A 22,326-nucleotide genomic window follows, 5' to 3' on the forward strand; every position below is an offset into this window, starting at 1 on the left:
TACCCCAAGATCCCGTTGGCCTTCTTGGCCACAAGGGCACATTGCTGTGCCATGGCTAACTTGTTATCCATCAGGACCACCAGGTCCCTCTCCACAGAGCTGATCTCCAGCAGATCACCTCCTAACCTGTACTGGTACAGTTTATTATTCCTTCCCAGGTGCAGGACTCTGCACTTGTCCTTGTTGAACTTCAGCTGATTCCTCTGTGCCCAGCTCTCCAGTCTGTGCAGGTCTCTCTGGATGGCTACACAGCCTTCAGCTGGTTCAGCCAAGCCTCCCGGTTTGGTGTCATCGGCAAACTTGCTGAGCAGACTCTGTCTGTCCCCTCATCAATATCATTGATGAAGATGTTGAACAGGACTGGACCCAGCACTGATCTCTGGGGCACCCCACTGGTTACAGCTCTCCAGCTGGACTTGACACCATTGATCACCACTCTTTGAAATCTATCTTGTAACCAGTTCCTAATCCACCCTTCTTCCATCCCACACCTCCTGAGCTTGCTTAAAGATGCATTTCATCTTTATATTTATGGATGTGTAATAATAAAAGTGGAAATGGTATCTAGAAAAAAATCATAAAATTATACAGACTACCTGTATTCCCCTAGAGTGTTCCTGGAATGGAACTGTACCATTTTTACCCCTCATCACAAAACAAAGGTATAAATTAGGCTTTAGGATGTGGAAGCAGATTTTTCTGTAGTACATCAGTCTTCTTACAAGAGAATGAGAAACAAAGTTAGTATAGTAATTTGCAAATGTTAATGAATAATTTGTTAGTCTTTCTTGACAATGCACTGAAATACAACAAAATCTTAAGGGGTAAGAAGTGCATGTTTTGCTAGTTATACCTGCAATGGAGTTCTGAAGATGGAGAACCAAACTGCTCCTTTATTTTGGAATACAATCTTTCCCTACTGCTCATACAAATACCTGCAAGCCCTGCTTCCCTCGGAGCTTATCCTTACTACCCTAATGATTATAGGCTTGTTGTAACTTCTGATCACACACAAAGCAACTCTGCCCTCTTATAGTGTGTCACAAGAAGATAAAATTCAGTGGCTGAGCACATAACTTCATTGCTTATCTTATAATTTATTTAACATTTTATATTTGTAGTTTACCTCAGTTGTTGGATCTGGTTTTAGTTAACTAGATATTTTTTTACACACAGTTCAACAGCCTACCTGCATTTGCAATGGGAAACTTTATAATCACTATGATATGGTTACTATATCGGAGCAAAAGTTGAACTGAAGAAATTTCACAGACAAAATCCAAGTGCACACTTGGAAAGATCCTTATTTTTTCTCTCTCAAAGATTGAGATGAGAATTTTAGGTCTATATATTACTCTATGTTACATTAAGATGTCTGTTCAAAGTGCTTGTAAACTTGGAAACTACCAATTTATAGTGCTTGCCCAGCTGAGGCCAGAACACTACTTATTTATCTAAAGATCAGGGTTTTGAGAAGCAGCATACAGCCTACTGCTAATCCTTTCAAGTGTCTTTGCTCTTCTGGTGACAACATTGTGGTGGAAGGTCCAAATTATACCTAGAACACATACCCATCACATGCCCTAAACACCTGCCTGAATACCCACCTCGGCCCCCCTCCTGCTTCTTCTTCCCAGGTGGAAGAAGCAGGAAAGCAGACAAAAGCTTTGGTGCCTCTCAGTCTATCACAGATGCCATATTTGGCCTTGTTTTGCAGCTTGCTTTGCTTTGTGATAAACACAGGTCAGGGACTCTAGGCCTGTGCGGCTTCCTTTTTTGGAGAAGTAATTCAGGGTTGGTTCTGGGGGTGGTTTTACCTGTTGCTGTTGGTCAAAGACGCTCGTCAAAATGGTTAAAACCCCTAGCAAACTGCTTGTTTGCTGCTGCTTCTTTTGTTTGTTCTCTACCCGTTTGCTTTACGTGCCTCTGTGTGCCACCACACTTTGCATCAGGCATAATTTAGGACTTGCCTACCACCGGCAGCCCTGACCTTGCCTGATCGAGCTGAGGGACTCAAAACCGCTTGCCCTTAGGCTGGGATACAGCTGCCCACTTGAGCTCAGCCGAGCCCGAGTGTGGGTAATGACATAGCAATGCCTAGCAACGAGCTTTTACACCAGGAGCCTGCCGGCCCACCGTGCCAGCCCGACCCTCCGGCCCTAGGTCTGACTCATTGCTCATACACAGCACTCGAACGGACTGCTCCAGCCAAAAACCCTGGATCCCCTTTTACCCAGGTGGCTGACCACTCCGATGACTCCCTGAGAGCCGCGGAGGACTTGTGTCATGTCCCTGGGCCTTCTCAGATGATGTGCTCAGTCCGAACTAAACAAGCGGCAAGGCCACATCGCACCACCACCACGTGGAAGGCCACCAGGTGTCCGTGACTATGTTTTTCCCGTTGATGCTTTTGGATCGCAAAAATTGAGGCTCTTAACCAGTGAGTAACCTAACTCTCTTTACTCGAGTTTGTGAGAGTTTATGCTTAACCTCGAAGTGGCAGTTTGCGCAGCGAGACTCGCCAGTTAAAAATACTTTCTACAAAAACCTTTCCTAAATCATTTCAGTTCAATTTGACTGCATAGGTACATGCTGCAAAACTAGTTTTACCAACTGCATAACAGAGTCTGTGTCTCTTAATTGTTAATAAGTTTGGGGAAACTTTCTTTACATCTTTGATAAACTAATTAGTAATTTTTACATCGGCCTCACTACAATTCACTCCTAACCCAGATTCAAACTCCTCCCTAACAAACATGCAAAGTATAATAGTCAAAGCATTAGAAAAATTAAGATCATAAGAGATTTTCAAGGGAGAAACCATGAAATAAGTGAAGGAATATTTAGATTTTGGCATGGAAGTTAAGAAAAGGCATGGGCTATGCCAGACAAACATAGGGTTGCCTGAATGGAAGTGAAGGTGTTAAAGAAGAACAGCAAAGCTACTGAAGGGAAAGTCTGCGAGGAATGTGTTTGCTTATGCTGTACCCAGACTGCTTTTATTTGTTCTTTTTCTTCAGCTAGTTTGAGATTTGTTTAACTAAGAGTGAGCTGTCCCAAATGAGTCTGTGTGGGAGCCAGCTCACACATGACATTTGACAAGTACAGTATTAAATAAATGTCAGAAATCCACCAAGCAGTTCCTCAAAGACAAATTCAGAGTAATACTTATGACTCAAATCTCCTCTGAAGGGTTCCAGGGCAATTAAAGGGCAAGGAGTTCACAATCTGCCCCATATTAAAAATTGCCTAAAAAGCCAGTCTGAAATTATTAAAAAAAAATCTAATTCACATTATACATCGGAGGCACCGGAATTAATATTTGCCTCTAGTTCTGTGTACTGTGACCTAACACAAACTTGAAAAACTCCTGAGTCATACTTTCATCTAGCACTATCTGTTAATCTAATATCATCACCCAGCAACGTATTAACATTATGTGAATAAAAGTTCATAGAATCATAGAATCAGTCAGGGTTGGAAAGAACCACAAGGATCATCTAGTTCCAACCCCACTGCCATGGGTGGGGACATCCTACCCTAGATCAAGCTGACCAGGGCCTCATCCAGCCTGGCCTTAAACACCTCCAAGAATGGGGCCTCAACCACCTCCCTGGGCAACCCAGTCCAGCCTCTCACCACTCTCATGCTCAACAACTTCCTCCTCATGTCCAGTCTGAATCTCCCCACCTCCAGCTTTGCTTCATCCTCCCTAGTCCTGTCACACCCTGATAGCCTAAAAAGTCCCTCCCAGCTTTTTTATAGGCGCCTTTCAGATGCTGGAAGGCCACAAGAAGGTCACATCAGAGCATCCTCATCTGCAGACTGAACAGGCCCCAACTCTTTCAGTCTGTCTTCATAGGAGAGGTGCTGCAGCCCTCTGAGCATCCTCGTGGCCCTTCTCTGGACACGCTCCAGCATGTCCACATCTTTCTTGTAAAGAAGGCTCCATAACTGGATGCAGTACCCTGGGTGGAGTCTCGCCAGAGCACAGTAGAAGGGGAAAATCACCTCCCTCGACCTGCTGGCCACACTTCTCCTGATGCAGCCCAAGATCTGGTTGGCCCTCTGGGCTGCAAGTGCACACTGCTGACTCATGCTGAGCTTCTCGTCCAACAGCATCCCTAAATCCCTCTCCTCAGGGCTGCTCTCCAGCCCCTCACTGCCCAGCCTCTATTTGTGTCTGGAATTGCCCCAACCCAGATGCAGGACGCTGCTCTTAGTCTTGTTGAACCTCATGAGGTTGGCTTGTGCCCACCTCTCCAGCCTGTCCAGGTTCCTCTGGATGGCATCCCTGCTCTCCAGCCTGTCTGCTGCACCACACAGCTTGGTGTCATCAGCGAACTTTCTGAGGCTGCACTCAGTGCTTCTGTCCATGGCACTGACAAAGATGTTGAGCAAGACTGGTCACAGGACTGATCCCTGAGGGACTCCGCTTGACTACTTTTCACAGACCACCTCTTGGTCATGGAGCCATTGACAGCCACTCTTTGGGTGTGATCATCAAGCCAGATCTGTTTCCATCTAGTGATCAACCCATCCAACCCATGTGTCACCAGCTTGGAAACCAGGATATGATGCAGGACAGTGTGAAAAGCTTTGCTTAGGACCAGGTAAATGACATCAGTTATGTAAAGTTATGGAAAGACTTCCACAGTTAACAGTTGGATAATATCAAACCTAGAAGAATCATGCCTCTGCAACAGTAGACAAATCAAAACACAAATTGCAACATTTATCTGGTTAATTCAGTGTTTTATTTAAAAATAATAAGCAGTAATTTACAGGTTAGTAGCAGCAAATATAAGTGCTTCATCTACACTTTTGGTTTTGGACTATTGACATTATTCTATGCAGTACCTTCTTTGATGCCTCACAGTAAAAGAAAAAAAAAATGACCCAGTTCTAGTTTACTGTTCTAAAATATGTTTTTGAAGTTTCCCAATTCAGTTGTGATAAATTTCTGAAGTAAAAGATACAAACACAGAGCCCACTTTGTTCTCCAGAGATGAGCAAATGTCTTCATATTTACAGAGGTTATTACAGGAAGTTTGTTTAAAATATAATCCCATTTCTCTACTATTTTTAAACACACAAATTATTTATCATGTTGGGAAATCAATAAATGTTTCATTTCCACTTATAATTATCTGTGGTCCTGCTTATAATAAATTCTCTTTAAGACAGAGAACCTGTCAAATTCTTTACATGAAATCTTTCAATGTGCTGGCAAGGACAGGATAAAAAACACATTCTGTGAAAAAAACAAGTCATGCAGTCAATACTGTGCCTGGTTCATGATCCTGGGTGACTGAAACTGGTTATTAAACTATCTAGAGTAAGTCTAATCTTGTGTTAAGTGGCAGATAGACTGAATATATCAATTTTCAATATGATCTCAACTATAACTATCATATTCATTTCATAGAATCATAGAATCAACCAGATTGGAAGAGACCTCCAAGATCATTCAGTCCAACCTATCAGCCAGCCCTGTCCAATCAACTAGACCATGGCACTAAATGTCCCATCCAGTCTTTTCTTGAACATCTCCAGGGACGGTGACTCCACATGGGAATTGGAACAATCTAAACAATGAAGCAAAATACTAATTAAAAGAATCATAGAATCAGCCAGGTTGGAAGAGACCTCCATGATCATCCAGTCCAACCTAGCACCCATCCCTGGCCAATCAACTAGACCATGGCACTAAGTGGACCAACCAGTCGTTTCTCAAACACCTTCAGGGATGGCGACTCCACCACCTCCGTGGGCAGCCCATTCCAATGCCAATCATTCTCTCTGGGAAGAACTCCCTCCTAACACCCAGCCTAGACCTCCCCTGATTGCACAACTTGAGACTGTGTCCCCTTGTTCTGTGGCTGGTTGCCTGGCAGAAGAGACCTTTATTTCTCCAATAATATTAAATCTTAGAATACTTGAAAGTCATTGTAATTTTTTTGTTTGCTTGTTTGAAAAGAAAAAAAAAAGAATTCAGTACAGAATTATATAGTTTTATGTGTTTTCACTGCACTTATGGATTTAGTATAACATTTTAAAACTTCTAAATTTGTAGAGAAATAGCCATATTAAGGGCAGAAGCATCTATGAAAAAATATCTTGTGTTCTCTTTCTTTTATACTTCATCCTTCCAGATGTCATAATAGAGATTTGCTGTATCCAGCTATGCCTAATAGTTTATTGATTGCACTTTGCTTCTGCCCCACTTTGAAGGACAGACAAGTGGTGTGATCTGCTAACAATCACATTGCTTAAAACAGCTGGATAAGCATATTGTACAGTTGCACCAGGAATTCTAATAACTTTATAGTGGTAGCAACCAGGGATGGCAACTCCACCACCTCCCTGGGCAGCCCATTCCAGTGCCAATCACTCTCTCTGGCAACAACTTCCTCATAACATCCAGACTGGACCTGCCCTGGCAGAACTTCAGACTGTGTCCCCTTGTTCTGATGCTGGTTGTCTGGGAGAAGAGACCAGCCCCACCTGGCTACAGCCTCCCTTCAGGTAGTTGTAGACAGCAATGAGGCCACCCCTGAGCCTCCTCTTCTCCAGGCTAAACAATCCCAGCTCCCTCAGCCTCTACTAACAGGGCTGTGTTCCAAGCCCCTTGCCAGCTTTATTGCCCTTCTCTGGACACGTTCCAGTATCTCAACATCTCTCCTGAGATACAGCCTCTCTTGAGGTCCAACCATTATCTACCAAGTTCACACTAAGCGCCACATCTAAACAACCTTTAAACACATCCAAGGATAATGACTCCACCACCTCACTGTACAGCCTGTTGCAATGCTTGACTACTCTTTCAGTGAAATTTTTTTTCCTAAAGTCTACCCTAAACCTACCCTGGTGCAACTTGAGGCCTTTCCTTCTTGTTTTGTCACTAATTACTTAGGAGAAGAAACCAGTACTTACTTCTCTATATTGTCCTTTTATGTAATAAATGTTTTGTTCTGTAAGTCTGATAAAGTTGTGTTTCGCCACTTGCTCATGGTTATGAGTCTGAAGATCAGGGCCAACTAGCAGCAGTACAGCACTATTTTGGGATCATATATTTTGTAACCTACTGAAATATTTTTTTTTAATGCCTTTGTCCTGTTGAACATCTTTATTGATGATCTGGACTAGGAGATTGAGTCCTGCATCAGCAAGTTTGCAGATGACACCAAGCTAGGAGCAGGTGTGGATATGTTGGAAGGTAGGAGAGCCCTGTAGAGGGACCTAGGCAGGCTGGATGGGTGGGCAGAGGCCAATGGGAAGAGATTGAACAAGGCTAAGTGTGGGGTTCTGCACTTTGGCCACAACAACCCCAAGCAGTGCTACAGACTGGGGACAGAGTAGCTGGAGAGCAGCCAGGCAGAAAGAGTCCTGGGGGTACAGGTAGATAGTAGGCTGAAGATGAGCCAGCAGTGTGCCCAGGTGGCCAAGAGAGCCAATAGCATCCTGGCCTGCATCAGGAACAGTGTGGCCAGTAGGATGAGGGAGGTTATTCTGCCCCTGTACTCAGCACTGGTCAGGCCACACCTTGAGTACTGTGTCCAGTTCTGGGCCCCTCAATTCAAGAAAGATGTTGAGGTGCTGGAGCATGTCCAGAGAAAGGTGATCAAGCTGGTGAGAGGCCTGGAACACAAACCCTGTGAGGAGAGGCTGAGGGAGCTGGGGGTGTTTAGCCTGGAGAAGAGGAGGCTCAGGGGAGACCTCATTGCTGTCTGCAACTACCTGAAGGGAGGCTGTAGCCAGGTGGGGTTGGTGTCATCAGCCAGGCAACCAGCAACAGAACAAGGGGACACAGTCTCAAGTTGTGGTGTGGGAGGTGCAGGCTGGGTGTTAGGAGGGTGTTCTCCACAGAGAGAGTGATTGGCATTGGAATGGGCTGCCCAGGGAGGTGGTGGAATCACTGTCCCTGGAGATGTTCAAGAAAAGACTGGCTGAGGCACTTAGTGCCATGGTCTAGTTGATTGGCCAGGGCTGGATGCTGGGTTGGACTGGATGATCTTGGAGGTCTCTTCCAACGTGGTTGATTCTATGATTCTATGATTAATTTAGTTTCTTGTGGGAGGTGTCAGGGATACAATATATATTTCCTGCATAAAATGAAGGAATTCTTGGTAGTGTTTCTCTTATTAAAGTACCTCCATGTTTCAGAAATCCAAGAACATTATTACAATGAAAAATCACATACAAATCTGCCATAAGAAATTCAGCTACTACAGCAGGTTGTCACGGTCATTAGTTTCTTACTCTTTGAACTATTAATATCACTGATATGATGCTGCCTTAATCAAGCAAAACAAGATTTGAGGTTTTACATGAACAGCTGTTCCACACTGTCTCCTTCCACAGAAACATGCACTCAAACAGCTGTTCTCTGCTGCTTCCTTCCATAGAAGCATGCAAAACGGAAATCTCACAGAAATATTAACACAATTATTGCCTCTTGGAACAAATGAAAAATGATCATTTGAAATAACAGTTTGTGTGAGAAGGTCACAGAATCATTATTTGGATTAATTTATTTCATAATTATAAAGATGTTCTCTGCATAAAAAGAAGCAAATCACTAATAGAAGAGACATTAATAGAACCATAGATTTGCAGAATAATTTTGGTTGGAAAAATACCTTTGTAACTATCGAGTCCAACCTACTGCCACCAACTCACTACTAATCCACATCCCTCAGTACCACATCTATGCATCTTTCAAATACCTGCAGGGATGGTAACTCCACCACTTCCCTGGGCATCCTGTTCCAATGCTTTACAACCCTTCTGATGATGATTTTTTTTCCTAATATCCAACAATCCTCCCCTGGTACAACTTGCCTTCATTTCCTCTTGTCCATTTTTGCTGTTTACTTGGCAGAACAGATCAACTCCTTTTAGATAGTTGTAGAGAGCAATAAGGTCTCACCTGAACCTCCTTTTCGCCAGGCCGAAGAACCTCTCTTCTCTTAGCCACTTCTTGGAAGACTTTTGTTCTAGACCTTCCTACAGCTGCAGTGTCCTTCTCTGGACCAATTCTAGAACATCAATGTCCTTCTTGCAGTGAGTGGTCCAAAAATTAACACAGTATTGGAGGTGCAGCCTCACTTCCCTAATCTTGCTGAACACATTATTGCTGTTACAAGCCAGGTTCCTATTTTCCTTCTTGGCTACCTGCTGAGAATGCTGCTGGCTCATATTCATCTGGCTGTCAATCAGCGTTTCAGTTCCTTTTCTGCCAGGCATCTTTCCAGCCACTCTTTCCTAAAGTTGTAGAACTGCATGATATTGTTATGATTCAAACACAGGACCTGGCATTTTGTCTTATGGACCTTCATTCTGTTGGATTCAGCCCATCAACTTAGCCTGCCCAAAGCCCTGTGTAAAGCTTCCCTACTCTTAAGCAGATCAACATCCTCCTCATTTCACTGTCATTGTCAGACTTACTGAGGGTGCACTCAATCCCCTCATTCAGGTGATTGAACTAGACCCAGTACTGAGCCCTGGCAAAGACCACTTGTGATTGGCTGCCAACTGGCTATATCTCTGTGGACCACACCTTTGAGTCTGGTCATCTTAACTTTTTTTTTTTTTTATTATTATTTTCTCCAATTCCCTCAGTACATTTATGTAGGTCCCATCCAGCTCCATAGATGTGTGTGCCTAAATGGTGTAGTAGGTCACTAACCATTTCACTTTGTACCATGCGGGCTTCATTCAGCTCTCTGTCCTTGTCTTGTACCTCAAGGGGTTGAATACCTAGAGAACAACTAGTTTGATTATTACAGATTGAGGCAAAGCAGGTGGTAAATGCTTCGGACTTTTCCTTAACCTTTGTTACTATTGGATTACCATCCTCTGCATCCAATAAAGAATGGATATTCTCCTTAGTCCTTCTTTTGCTGCTAATGCATTTACAGAAACAGTTTTTACTGTCTTTCATGGCAGTAGCAGGATTTCAGCATTGTAGTTGGGTTTAGGTCCTTCTAATTATCTCTCTGTGTAACCTCAAAACATTGCTGCGGCCCTCCTGAGCTTCCTACCCCTTCTTCCAAAGACTCACCTTTTACTCCTGAGTTGCAGACAAACTTCTCTGCTTAGCCTGGACAGTTATTATTCCTCACCAAGTCATTTTTCGACATGTAAGGACAGCTCGCTCCTTTCTCTCTAGGATTCCCTTCCTGAAGAGTGTCCAGCCTTCCTCTACTGCATTGTCCTTCAAGGAATTCTGTCAGTCAGGCTCCTCAATAGGCCAAAATTTGCTGTCTACAAGTCCAAGGTAGTAGGTTTGCTGACCTCTGTTCTGTACTTTCTCAAGAATCTAAAAGCCCATCATTTCATGGTCACTGTGCCCAAGGTGACCTCCAACCATCATATCAGCTATCTCTGTTTACAAACGGGTCCAGTGGGGCACCTTTTCTAGTTTACCCACTCACCAGCTGTGAGTAAAGCTTCATCAGCCTTGTTGACTCTTTCACAGAATCACAGAAATATTCAAGTTGGAAAAGACCCTCCGGATCACCAAGTCCAACCAATAACCCTACAAAGTTCACCCAAAACCACATCCCTAAGCACCACATCCAAAAGACTATTAAACACATACAGGGTTGATGACTCACCCGGTCACTCTGCCCCAAACCCATAGTGTTGCATACAGACAATGTCATTTGGCCTTGTTAAACCTCATATAGATGGTTTCAGACCGTTGATCCAGTCTGTCTAGATCCTTCTGCAGAACCTTCCTACCCTCAAGCAGATCAACATTACTGCTCAGTTTAAGGTTATCTACAGTCATACTGAGGGCGCATGCGATCCCCTTACCCAGATCATAGATAAATATATTAAACAAGACTGGCCTCAAAACTGAACCCTGAGGATTAGTGCTTGTGACTGGCCACCGCATAGATTCAACTCCATTCACCACAGCTCTCTGGGCTCAGCCATCTAGCCAGTTTTTAACCCACTGAAGACTACATATGTCTAAATCATAAGCCACTAGCTTCTGTAGCAGAGTGCTGTGGGAGACAGCATCAAAGACTTTACTGAAGTCTAGGTAGATAATGTCCACAGCCTTTCCCTCATCCACTAGGCAGGTCGTCAGGTCATCAGCTTGGTCAGGCAGGACCTGCCTTTGGTGAATCCATGCTGGCTGGGCCTGATCCCCTGGTTGTCCATCACATTCTGCGAGTGTACTTGGGATGAACCACTCTATAATCTTTCTTGGTAGTGAAGTCAGGCTTACAAGCCTGTAGTTACCTGGATCCTCCTTCCAATACTTCTTGTAGATGAGGATCACACTAACCAGCCTCCAGTTGTCTGTGACCTACCCTGTAAGTCAGAACTGCTCATAGGTGATGAAGAGTGTTTTGGCAAGCTCCTCTGCCAACTTCTTCAGCACTCTTGGGTGGATCCTATCTGGCCCCATAGACTTGTGAATGTCCAGATGACATAGCATGTTGTTAACTGCTTTTTCACAGTATCACAGTATCACAGTATCACCAAGGTTGGAAGAGACCTCACAGATCATCAAGTCCAACCCTTTACCACAGTGCCCAAGGCTAGACCATGGCACCAAGTGCCACATCCAACCTTGCCTTGAACTGCCCCAGGGACGACGACTCCACCACCTCCCCGGGCAGCCCATTCCAGTGCCCAATGACTCTCTCAGTGAAGAACTTTCTCCTCACCTCGAGCCGAAATTTCCCCTGGCGCAGCCTGAGGCTGTGTCCTCTTGTTCTGGAGCTGGCCACCTGAGAGAAGAGAGCAACCTCCTCCTGGCCACAACCACCCTTCAGGTAGTTGTAGACAGCAATAAGGTCTCCCCTGAGCCTCCTCTTCTCCAGGCTAAACAACCCCAGCTCCCTAAGCCTCTCCTCGTAGGGCTTGTGCTCGAGGCCTCTCACCAGCCTCGTCGCCCTTCTCTGGACACGCTCAAGCATCTCAGTGTCCTTCCTAAACTGGGGGGGCCCAGAACTGAACGCAGTACTCGAGGTGTGGTCTGACCAGTGCAGAGTACAGGGGCAGAATGACCTCCCTGCTCCTGCTGACCACACCATTCCTGATGCAGGCCAGGATGCCACTGGCTCTCTTGGCCACCTGGGCACACTGCTGGCTCATGTTCAGGCGGGTATCAATCAGTACCCCCAGATCCCTCTCTGTCTGGCTGCTCTCCAGCCACTCCGACCCCAGCCTGTATCTCTGCATGGGGTTGTTGTGGCCAAAGTGCAGCACTCTGCACTTTGAGCTATTGAACCCCATCCCATTGGCCTCTGCCCATCTGTCCAGGCGGTCAAGGTCCCGCTGCAGAGCCCTTCTGCCCTCCAGCTCAGTCACATCTGCCCCCAGCTTAGTGTCATCTGCAAACTTGCTGATGACTGACTCGATGCCCTCATCCAGATCATCTATGAAGATGTTAAAGAGGATGGGGCCCAGCACTGATCCCTGAGGGACACCACTAGTGACTGGCCGCCAGCTGGATGTGGCACCATTCACCACCACTCTCTGGGTCCGGCCCTCCAGCCAGTTCCTAATCCAGCACAGAGTGTTACCATCCAAGCCGCGGGCTGACAGCTTAGCCAGCAGTTTGCTGTGGGGGACAGTGTCAAAGGCCTTGCTGAAGTTTATTCTGTTTTCTTTCTTCTAGCTCAGCGGGGCTTAATACCCTGATGATAAACGTTCTGATTATTAGAGACTGAGGCAAAGAAGGCATTAAGTACCTCAGCTTTCTCCTCATCCCTGGTGGCAATATTCTCCCCGAAACAGGGACACTTACTAATTGTTTTTCTTACAGTTAGAAATTTTCCCAGTAGTTAAGAGAGATTAGCCTCTGGACTTCTAGACATAAATAATGGTGAGGCCTTTTGCTGGCTAAAGTGAAGAAAATAAGACACAGCTGAGAGAACAAAGGGGCTAAAGCCGTAAAGATTCACATACTGAGAAGTTGGCCAGAACATCAACAAGAGACTGTAATATTCTTGGAAGGTCAGAAAGCGACAGCAGAGAACAAGTAAAAAGACTTTATCTATTTAAATTATTTCATGCATATGTAAACAATTTCCCAGAAGTTTAATGAATATGTATTACTGTAAGTGCTTATAAAGCATATGGAGGTCAGCTTTGCTTATGTGAACTGGGAGGGCTACCCTTTCACATTCAGCATTGTTAATAAAGGCAATATCTGGTTTAGTAGGTATTGACTGCTAGGTTTTGATTGATGTCCCTTTGTCATTCCCATCACCTGCACCCAGTAGAGGGTGGAGATTCTCCTTGGTTCTTTTTGTTGCTAATGTATTAGCAAAAATCCATTTTATTACCTCTTATAACAGTGGCCAGATCGAGTTCTAGCTGGACTTTTGCCTTTCTGATATTCTCTTTGCATAACATAACTAGATCCCTATGCTCTTCATGTGTTGCTTCATCTGAGAGCTCCTCAAGGAATGTTATTCACATGGGGAGAGATGTTCAGCCTTTTTCATAAGGATCATTTTCATTCTTTCGAGATGAGTCTTCTTCATTCCTAGTTACTTTTGAAAACCACGTTTGTATATTTTTTCATGTATTAATCTTATTTCTATTTGGATGTTTGAGACAACATAAGTTTTGAAAATGAAAATAAATTCTTTGGAAAGGAAACCTTAGGATCTTAGCAATAGATATACCTCTGTATAAGTTTACATTCGTATTTAGAAGTTTTCTGGTTTATGATGACTTCAACATTAAAATTATTTGGGCAGTATTTTGAATACATGAACACTTTAATAATGTTGATCCAGTGACTCTCATCTGAACACTCAATTTCTGAGCATGCTGAGTAATTGTATTTCAGATGTTTAGGTCCTGTGGTATCAATATGTAAAAACTTATAAAGGTAAACCTACAGAGATTAAAAGATTATACCTTAGATTTAAATCATAGAATCACAGAATCACAGAATGGTTTGGTCTGGAAGGCACTTTTTATCCAATCCCCTTGCAGTGAGCAGAGACATCCTCCATTAGATCAGGTTGTTCAGAGCATTGTCAAGCTTGACTTTGAATATTTCCAGAGATGGGCACTCAACTACATCCCTGAGAAACCTGTTCCAATGTTTCACCACCCTCATGATAAAGAACTTGTTCCTAACATCCAATCTAAATCTACTCTTCTCTAGTTTCAAACCATTGCCCCTTGTCCTGTCACTACAGGCTTTTGTAAACAGCCCCTCTACAGTCTTGTCATAGACCCCATTCAGGCACTGGAAGCAGCCTTCTTTTCTCCAGGCTAAACAACTCTATCTCCCTCAGCCTGTCCTCATAGGAGGGGTGCTCCAGTCCACTGACCATTTTTGTGCCCCTTCACTGGACCTGTGTCCTTCCTTTGTTGAGGCCTCCAGATCTGGATGCAGTACTCCAGGTGAGGTCTTACCAGAGAGGAGTAGAGCAGCAGAATCGCTTCTCTTGATCTGCTGATTGCTTTTCTTTTGATACAGCTCAGAAAGCTATTTGCGCTCTGGCAGGACACTGCACTTAGTCTTGTTGAACATCATGAGATTCATCTGGACTCACCTCTCCAGCTTGTCCAGATCCTCCTGGATGACCCATCAACATCTCTGGATGGCATACTAACAGCATCATTCAGCTTGGTGTCAGCTACAAACTTGCTTGTGCTAGTTTGAGGCTAATCAGAATATTTTAAGAGAGAAATTAGATCATTAGTTACAAAAAGAAAATAATGATGAAGTCTGTATTATTCATTGGTTTGATGAGAGGGATAAAAAGCCAAAAAGTAAACAATTGTCCCACTTTGATCTGCAATGCCAGATCTATTTGCTTCCCTCTCACTCTGCTCTTAATATCTCCCACTAATCTTGTCTAACCCATAACAACATAAGATTTTTGCTGGTTGCTTTGTTTGTCTGTCTGGGAAAGTAGAGGGAGAAAGAAAGGGCAGCTTTAAGCCTTTCTGGGCAGTTTTCTTTGTCCAGGAGGGAGTTTGGATTTCTGTATTATTTCTAATTTGTATATAATTGTAAATACTTGTAAATATATTGTGTATAGATGCTTGTAAATTTTGCCTGGCTATAAATATAGCTTCTTCTTACTCCCAAAACATCTGAGCTAGTCTGGCAAATTTCAATAGTGCTGGGAGGGGAAGTTCCTAACCCACCACATTGCTGATAAATATCTGTTTTCATTTCCATCTTATGTGAAGTGCAAACTTTCTTAATGAAATAGCTTAGAATGGGTTTCAGAATTCAAATTTTTAACTGTAGCATATCAAACTACTTCATATTAATTGAGTATCAGCAAAATGTGGAATGTCACAGAAATGCTTTCTTATTTTCTTTGCTTCATCTCTTGTAAACATTGCATATCTGACCTGTAAGCAGGCATCAAATGCAAAAATACATTAGTTGTTTCATGTTACACCAGGTTTCATGTTTGGGTTTTGGTTTTTTTGTTATCACTCCAAAATGAATTATGTTAGATTCCTCTCTAGTGCATTCTAGGAGGAAACAGTGCAAAGAAATAGTTTCTAAACCCCAATATAAATGTGAGATTCCTTCAGTTTCAATTTCAGACAGAGATACGAGAAAATTTATAAGGCAATCTTACATTCTGTCATATTTTATTGTGGTGGTTTGGCCCTGTCTGGAGTCCAAATGCCCACCAAAGACACTTTATTACTGGCCTTCCTATGTGGACAGGAGAGAGAGAAAAGTATAACAAAAGCCAGGAATAAGATAGAAGCCAGGAATAAGATAGAATAATTAGAACAACAACAACAAGCAAAAGTTGTGCACGGAAAGCAAAGGCAAAGAGAGGTGTTATTCTCTACTTCTCATCAGACAACAGTGAGTCTTCAGAAGCAAAGCTCTATGTGTAATGGTTACTCTGAAGGACAGATGCCATTGACCAATACCCCTCCTTCCTCTTTCACTTAGTTCTTATATCTGAGATGATGTCACCTGGCATGGAATATGCCTTTGGCCAGTTTGGGTCAGCTGGCTCCACTGTGTCCCATCCTGAAATCTTGCCCATCAGTCAGTGCCCTCTTGGGGTATAGATATGTTGGAAAAGCACAGCCTGGATGTTTGTTCAGCGTTAAGCCAAAACACTATTGTCTTATCAGCCTCAGCACTACAAAACACAGCACTAGAAAGATGACTTAAGGAGAATTAACTCCAGTTCAACCAAACAAAATCTGCTTATTTTGTTTGATACTTCTTTCTGATGTAGATGCTGAAAGGCAGTATTTTCCAATATGTATAAATTTATCCCACCATGCTGTTGTGTGCTTGTTCTACTAATATCTCTTCTAGCACCAAACAGGAAAACATATCAGCAAAGAGATATTCAGATACCAGGAATCTTTCAATTTCTAAATATTCTATTAAAATAATGAATAAAATTAAGTTCATTAAAAAAAAAAACAAACACCAAAACAAAAATAAACAATATCAGACAGGAAATTTAAAGGAAAAAACAAGTCTATAATGCATTTATTCATTTCATATTCAATTCAGCTGCCTATTTTCCCAGATTTGTCTCACTTATTTTATAAAGGCAATTGAGGAACACTGAGAACTTCCATCAGCATAATTTTCTTTCTCAGACTGATGCTTAGACATCTTATTTCAGGTTTTATGACTTGACTTCATTGAAACAAGTAATTCTAAAAGTATTTGAGAAGAGATTGCAGAAGTTGCAACATGTCCCAACATCTTAGAAAAAATTGTTTTGAGCTAAGTATCTGAGAAGTGCTAAGTGAGCATCCTGTTTCTACTCACTGTCCTGAAAATCCCCTCTTGCATGAGCTCACAGCCCCAGGAGCTCCCCAATATGCAACAACTGGACAAGAAACCAGCCAAGAAATGCAGAGTGAGCTTGTGCATGCTAACATGGGACCACCTACCTGTCTGCTTAGTTTGCACGGACTGAAATACCACCACTCTGGACCACCACACCTGGAACTGAGCTCCTGTCACCTAACACACATAGAAGGTGAAGGCTTCCTGTTGAGACAGGTGATGCTGATTCTGAGCTGACCATAATCTAGCAGCTCCTGATTTATCAACAGCAGCAATCATTTTGGAGAAACCATCTGGACAAGGGAGGCTCAATTCTGGAAACCCCCTACTACACCCAGCATACCCAACACAACAGGACAGAGGGCCTGGCTAAGCAAATCACACCTGGAAAATTCTAAGTGATTCTCAGAAAAAAATGCATATTCAATGAAGCAGGCAGGGGAAAGGAGAGAAGCTCCAACCTGCAGATGGAGCACTCCCCACCCACTCTATGCAAATGGGCTTTTGGGATGCCAAAAGACTCCGGGGTGACCTTTCTTCTCTCTGCGTGAGGGTATTGCTTTCTTTTCTGTCTCTTTCCTCCCCCATCTCTCTTTCTCTTTCCCTCTCCTCATCCCTCCCTAACTTTGTGTGTGTGTGCAATAAAACCAGCTTATGTGTTTGACAATGTTTGTGTCTTAATTCTGTACCCGAGAATCAGAGCCCCCCATACCCAGGACCCCTCTGGACTGGGACACTCAGTTATCAGCTTGCACTCATTTGCTTTGAGTTGGATGTGGATCTGAAAAGCACAGTTAGTGTATTTTCTTGATAAGCCTCCAGAAAATGAGATTCTTCTCTGGAGCAGAAAAGACTATAAGTGAATGTATATGCATATTCCAACACCAAGTGAGCACAATGGTGTCTACTGACAAGTCCTCTGTTGTTTTCCACTGCGTGTGATAAACTTGCCTAATAACAACTTTAGGTGTGCTAAGCAAAAGTCCATTAGCTTGTTTTTAACAGTCAAATGACCCAGTTCTTTTCCATTTTTCTCTTCCATTGATTGTGCAGTTAGTTCCCTTGAGAGTGACACAATACACAGGACTTCTATTAAGGGCTGCTGAATCATCAAGAGCATTCACATTTGCACCTCAGGTGTAAGTAATAGCAAGACGAATTGCCTGGTGCATACTTGGTTGGACCTTCGTGACACTGTGCAGGCTAATTCTGGTCATTTGCTTATAGCTTTAAATTTGTTTAATGCTATGCTATAGCCTAACCTGATACATTCTCAGAAACTCTTCTGTGCATGTACTTCTTCAACACCATGCATAAAAATGGGACCTGCTCTAATTCTGAATTTGTCATTAAGAAGTTTAAATGGGAAAAAATAATCAAGCAAAAAATCCCAGTACCTCCAAAAAAAAAGAACATTCAGGTATGTTTCTTTGTCTGAGTAAAATGCCCCCCTCAAAAAAAAAAAAGAGGTGGGGAGAGTAGTACATTTGATTTCTGTGTTTTCGACAGTAGGCTAATATCAATATCTCCTTATTAATTATGTGGTATACCTTTTTGGATTCTGGTTCGGAACAGTATGCATTTTCTTTTTTGGTAGTAAGTCAAGCATTCCTTCTAATGGTTTAGTGCATAGGCTAACCTGCCTGCTCCCCCAACATGAAAGTGAGGGAGAGTAACACACACAACTCAGGATTGAGACAAAGATGTTGAGAGTTTTATATAACAAAAGATATTGCAAGCACAATGTGTTATTACCTTACCCTATAATCTAATTACTCTAATAATCATAGAGTAATAGAGTCATAGACTTATGGGTTGGAATAGACCTTTAAAGGTCATCTAGTCCAACTTCCCTGCAGTAAGTAGGGGCAACTGCAATTAGATTAGGTTGCTCAGAGCCCTATCCAAGCTAACCTTGAATGTTTCCAGGAATGGAGCTTCTACCACCAATCTGGGCAAACTGTGCCAGTGTTTCACCACGCTCATAGTAAAAATCTCTTCCTTCTCTCTAGTCCAAATCTCTCCTCTTTTAGTTTAAAACCATTACTCCTTGTCCTGTTGTTACAAGTCCTGCTAAAAATATTATTCCCATCCTTCTTACAGGTCTTGTTTAAGAACATAAAGCTTGCAGTATGGTCTCCCTGGAGCATCTTCTCCAGGAACAGGAAGCCTCCCATGTTGTAATCTGAACTTCAAGTCCAATAACACTTTCGCCAGTTAGCTCTTCCACTCTTTGAGGTGGGTATGACTGCAGCATGGTATGAATAACAGCAGCAGGTTCCACTCAATCCATGACCTTCCTATGAGAAATTTCAATCCAGACCTGTAACTTAAATCCAAAGTACTTTGAAACATTCAGCTATATTGTGACTCTACACACTACAGAAAAAAAAAAGAAGCATAAACTACCCAAAAGATGTGGGTCAGATATGAATGGAAATTAAGTAGATGGTAGAAAAGAGCCTTTAAAAAATAAAAGTATTTCTAAGTGAATAAGTAAAGTTTTGGATTATTTAAACTACATTAGTAACAGAGTTCCCTTTTCTGTGTTTATCATAGGATCATAGAATCAACTAGGTTGGAAGAGACCTCCAAGGTCATCCAGTCCAACCTATCACCCAGCCCTATCCAGTCAACTAGACCATGGCACTAAATGCCTCATCCAGTCTTTTCTTGAACACCTCCAGGGACAGTGACTTTTATTTCTGACATGGCAGAATCTCAGTGAAAGGAAAAGACAGCAATCCCAAAGAGCTTCTGGTTTTGTCTTCCCCAGTACAGCAGGTTATGCTTTCAATATAATTTCTTGTCTCTCTATTACTATCAGTGTTACCTATATGCAATCCTAATACATCTAAGTACTTCAGAATTAGTTTCTTTTAGGTCATCCATCTACTATGCCGTTGGTCAATATGAAACTAGGCCAAATGTATGTGACCTGTTTTCTTTTAACACCTTAGATTTGCACTATCCTCTTTTTCAATGTTTAAATGCTACCATTTATACATTTGCTATTTATACTATGAATAGGCCACTGAAAAGTTGCTTGTTTAGTTTATTTTGTGCCCACATGAGTATGAGAGTTAATGTCAGTCTAATGATCACACAGTTTAAACTGCACCAAGAAATGATACGACTTCAAATCTACCTGACTGATAACACTATAAACTAGAATACACAAGTCAAAACAAATTCATATGATGCAGACATTAAGAAGCAGTTTAGCTTCTGAAAAATAATAAGTGTATATAACATTGCATTTGGCAAGAGTATTCAAAGAAAAAGGCCAGAATCCTTCAACAAACAGTGATTATATAGTACAATAAAGAAAATGAAATAGAGAGAAATGAAATGTGTTCTGACAGTCTAAATGCCCTTTATTTTTTCTTCCAAAAAAATGCTTTGTTCTTTTTTTATGGCTTTCCTTAGGGGAAATGTGTCCTCGTTGCATATTCCTTTTTAAATGCCCTGTAAAATCATTATGACACCTGCAGCAGAACAACATGACTGGTTTATGCCCATGCAGATAGAACACTGGTGCTGTAAATCTAAGAGCTGCCAAACTGTCCCCACATACTACGCTGGAATTGCCTGTGATCCTATATTATTTGTCTTTAAACATTTTACTCTTCTGACATAAATCCAATATTGCTTGCTTGGCTGGATGATGTTTTCAGATTCCAAGGTCATTTGCTGAAAGTAGTAGTTCATGAACCCTGTGCAAAAACATTTTCTAGCTGTTTCTGGTTATGTGCTATTGTATTGAGAAGGGGCAGGGGAGGGAAAGAGGCCTTTCTCAAGCATAATCCAGAGATTCTGATGTGACCATGGAAAATGTCAACAGCTGAATGAAATGGAAACAGTTAGGAAACCCTGAATTCTTGTTCCCATTGTTAAAGTGATTACCTTTTTCAACTTACACATAATTGTGAAAAAAACCTAAAGGTCAATAAGTGACTGTTTAACCTTCTATAGGAGACCCAAAAAGTTGACCTGCTTCAAATGCCAATTTTATTTATGTTACACTAGGTTATGTTTTAATTAACCACTAACACCCAATCCCCTCCCATTCCAAATGCTAAATAAATAGTATGTTTGAGCTAACAAGACTCCAGCCACTGGAAAACTGTTCTAGGACAGTGAACAAGTCTGAATATGAATCTTGGCCTACTTTTCAATTTTTAAAACACTCTTGATAACAGAGTTGCAGAATGGTTGATTTTGGAAGGGATCTCTAAAAGTCATCTTGTCCAACTGCCTGCTCAGGCAGGGACATTCTAAAGCCCTGTACCTAGGACCATGTGTGGTGAAGGTCCAAAATTGCACTCAAAACACACATCCAGGACACGTTCCAAACACACACATGTACCCACCTTACCCCCTCCTCTCTCCTTCTTTCCTGGGCTGGGACAAGGCAGGAAAGAATACAAAAGCCATGGATCCAGTGAGTCTGAATGGCAACACCATGTTTGGACTTGTTTTGGAGACTGCTTTGTGTTATGATAAACACAATTCACGTTTTTGCCTGTGAACACAGATATTGAACACATGCATCTTCTGTTTTTGGCATGAATGACCCAGGATTGGCTACTTGGGGCATTTTATCTATTGCTATTGGATAAACACTCTCTTGACAAAAATTCTTAAGTTAGCTTGCCTTTTCCCTTTTTTGATCATTTGCTTGGGGTTTTGCTCGTTACCTGCCCCTGATTTGCATGCTTTTACACCATGTGTAGCTGAGAACCTGCCTCTTTCCCACAAACAGAGGACACTGAAACTGCCCATCTCCCAAACTGAGCTGAGGGTCTGGAACTGCTTGCCCTGCTTCAGGAAGCATCTGCCCATTGAGCTTAGCAGAGCCTGAATGGCTCAAACTCAGCCGCAGCTTAATGGCAGCTTGATGGCATCGGGTTAGAATCACAGAATCAGTCAGGTTTGGAAGGGACATAACAATCATCTAGTTCCAACCTCCCTGCCATGGCCAGGGACACCCTACCCTAGAGCAGCCTGGACACAGCCTCATCCAGCCTGGCCTTAAACACCTCCAGCCATGGGGCCTCAACCACCTCCCTGGGCAACCCAATCCAGCCTCTCACCACTCTCCTGATGAACAACTTCCTCCTCACCTCCACTCTGACTCTCCCCACCTCCAGTTTTGCTCCATTCCCCCTAGTCCTGTCACTTCCTGATATCCTGAGAAGTCCCTCCTCAGCTTTTTTGTGGGCCCCCTGGAAGGCCACAAGAAGGTCACCTGGGAGCCTCCTCTTCTGCAGACTGAACAGCCCCAACTCTTTCAGTCTGTCCTCATAGCAGAGCTGCTCCAGCTCTCGGGCTGGCAGGTCCTGATGCTGCAACTCACTGCTAGGCCTTTGCTATATTGTTGCCTAGACTCAGCCAGAGTCAAATGGACTTGGGTTCAGCTGAGCTCAGGTGGAGAGCTGTATCCCTGCGTGAGGCGAACTGTTTCAGTCCCACGGCTTAGTGCGGGAGCCAGGCAGGGTCAGGGCTGCTGGTTGTAAAGGAGACAAGTCCCC

This window comes from Pogoniulus pusillus, chromosome 3, assembly GCF_015220805.1.
Source record: "Pogoniulus pusillus isolate bPogPus1 chromosome 3, bPogPus1.pri, whole genome shotgun sequence".
Classification (NCBI taxonomy): domain Eukaryota; kingdom Metazoa; phylum Chordata; class Aves; order Piciformes; family Lybiidae; genus Pogoniulus; species Pogoniulus pusillus.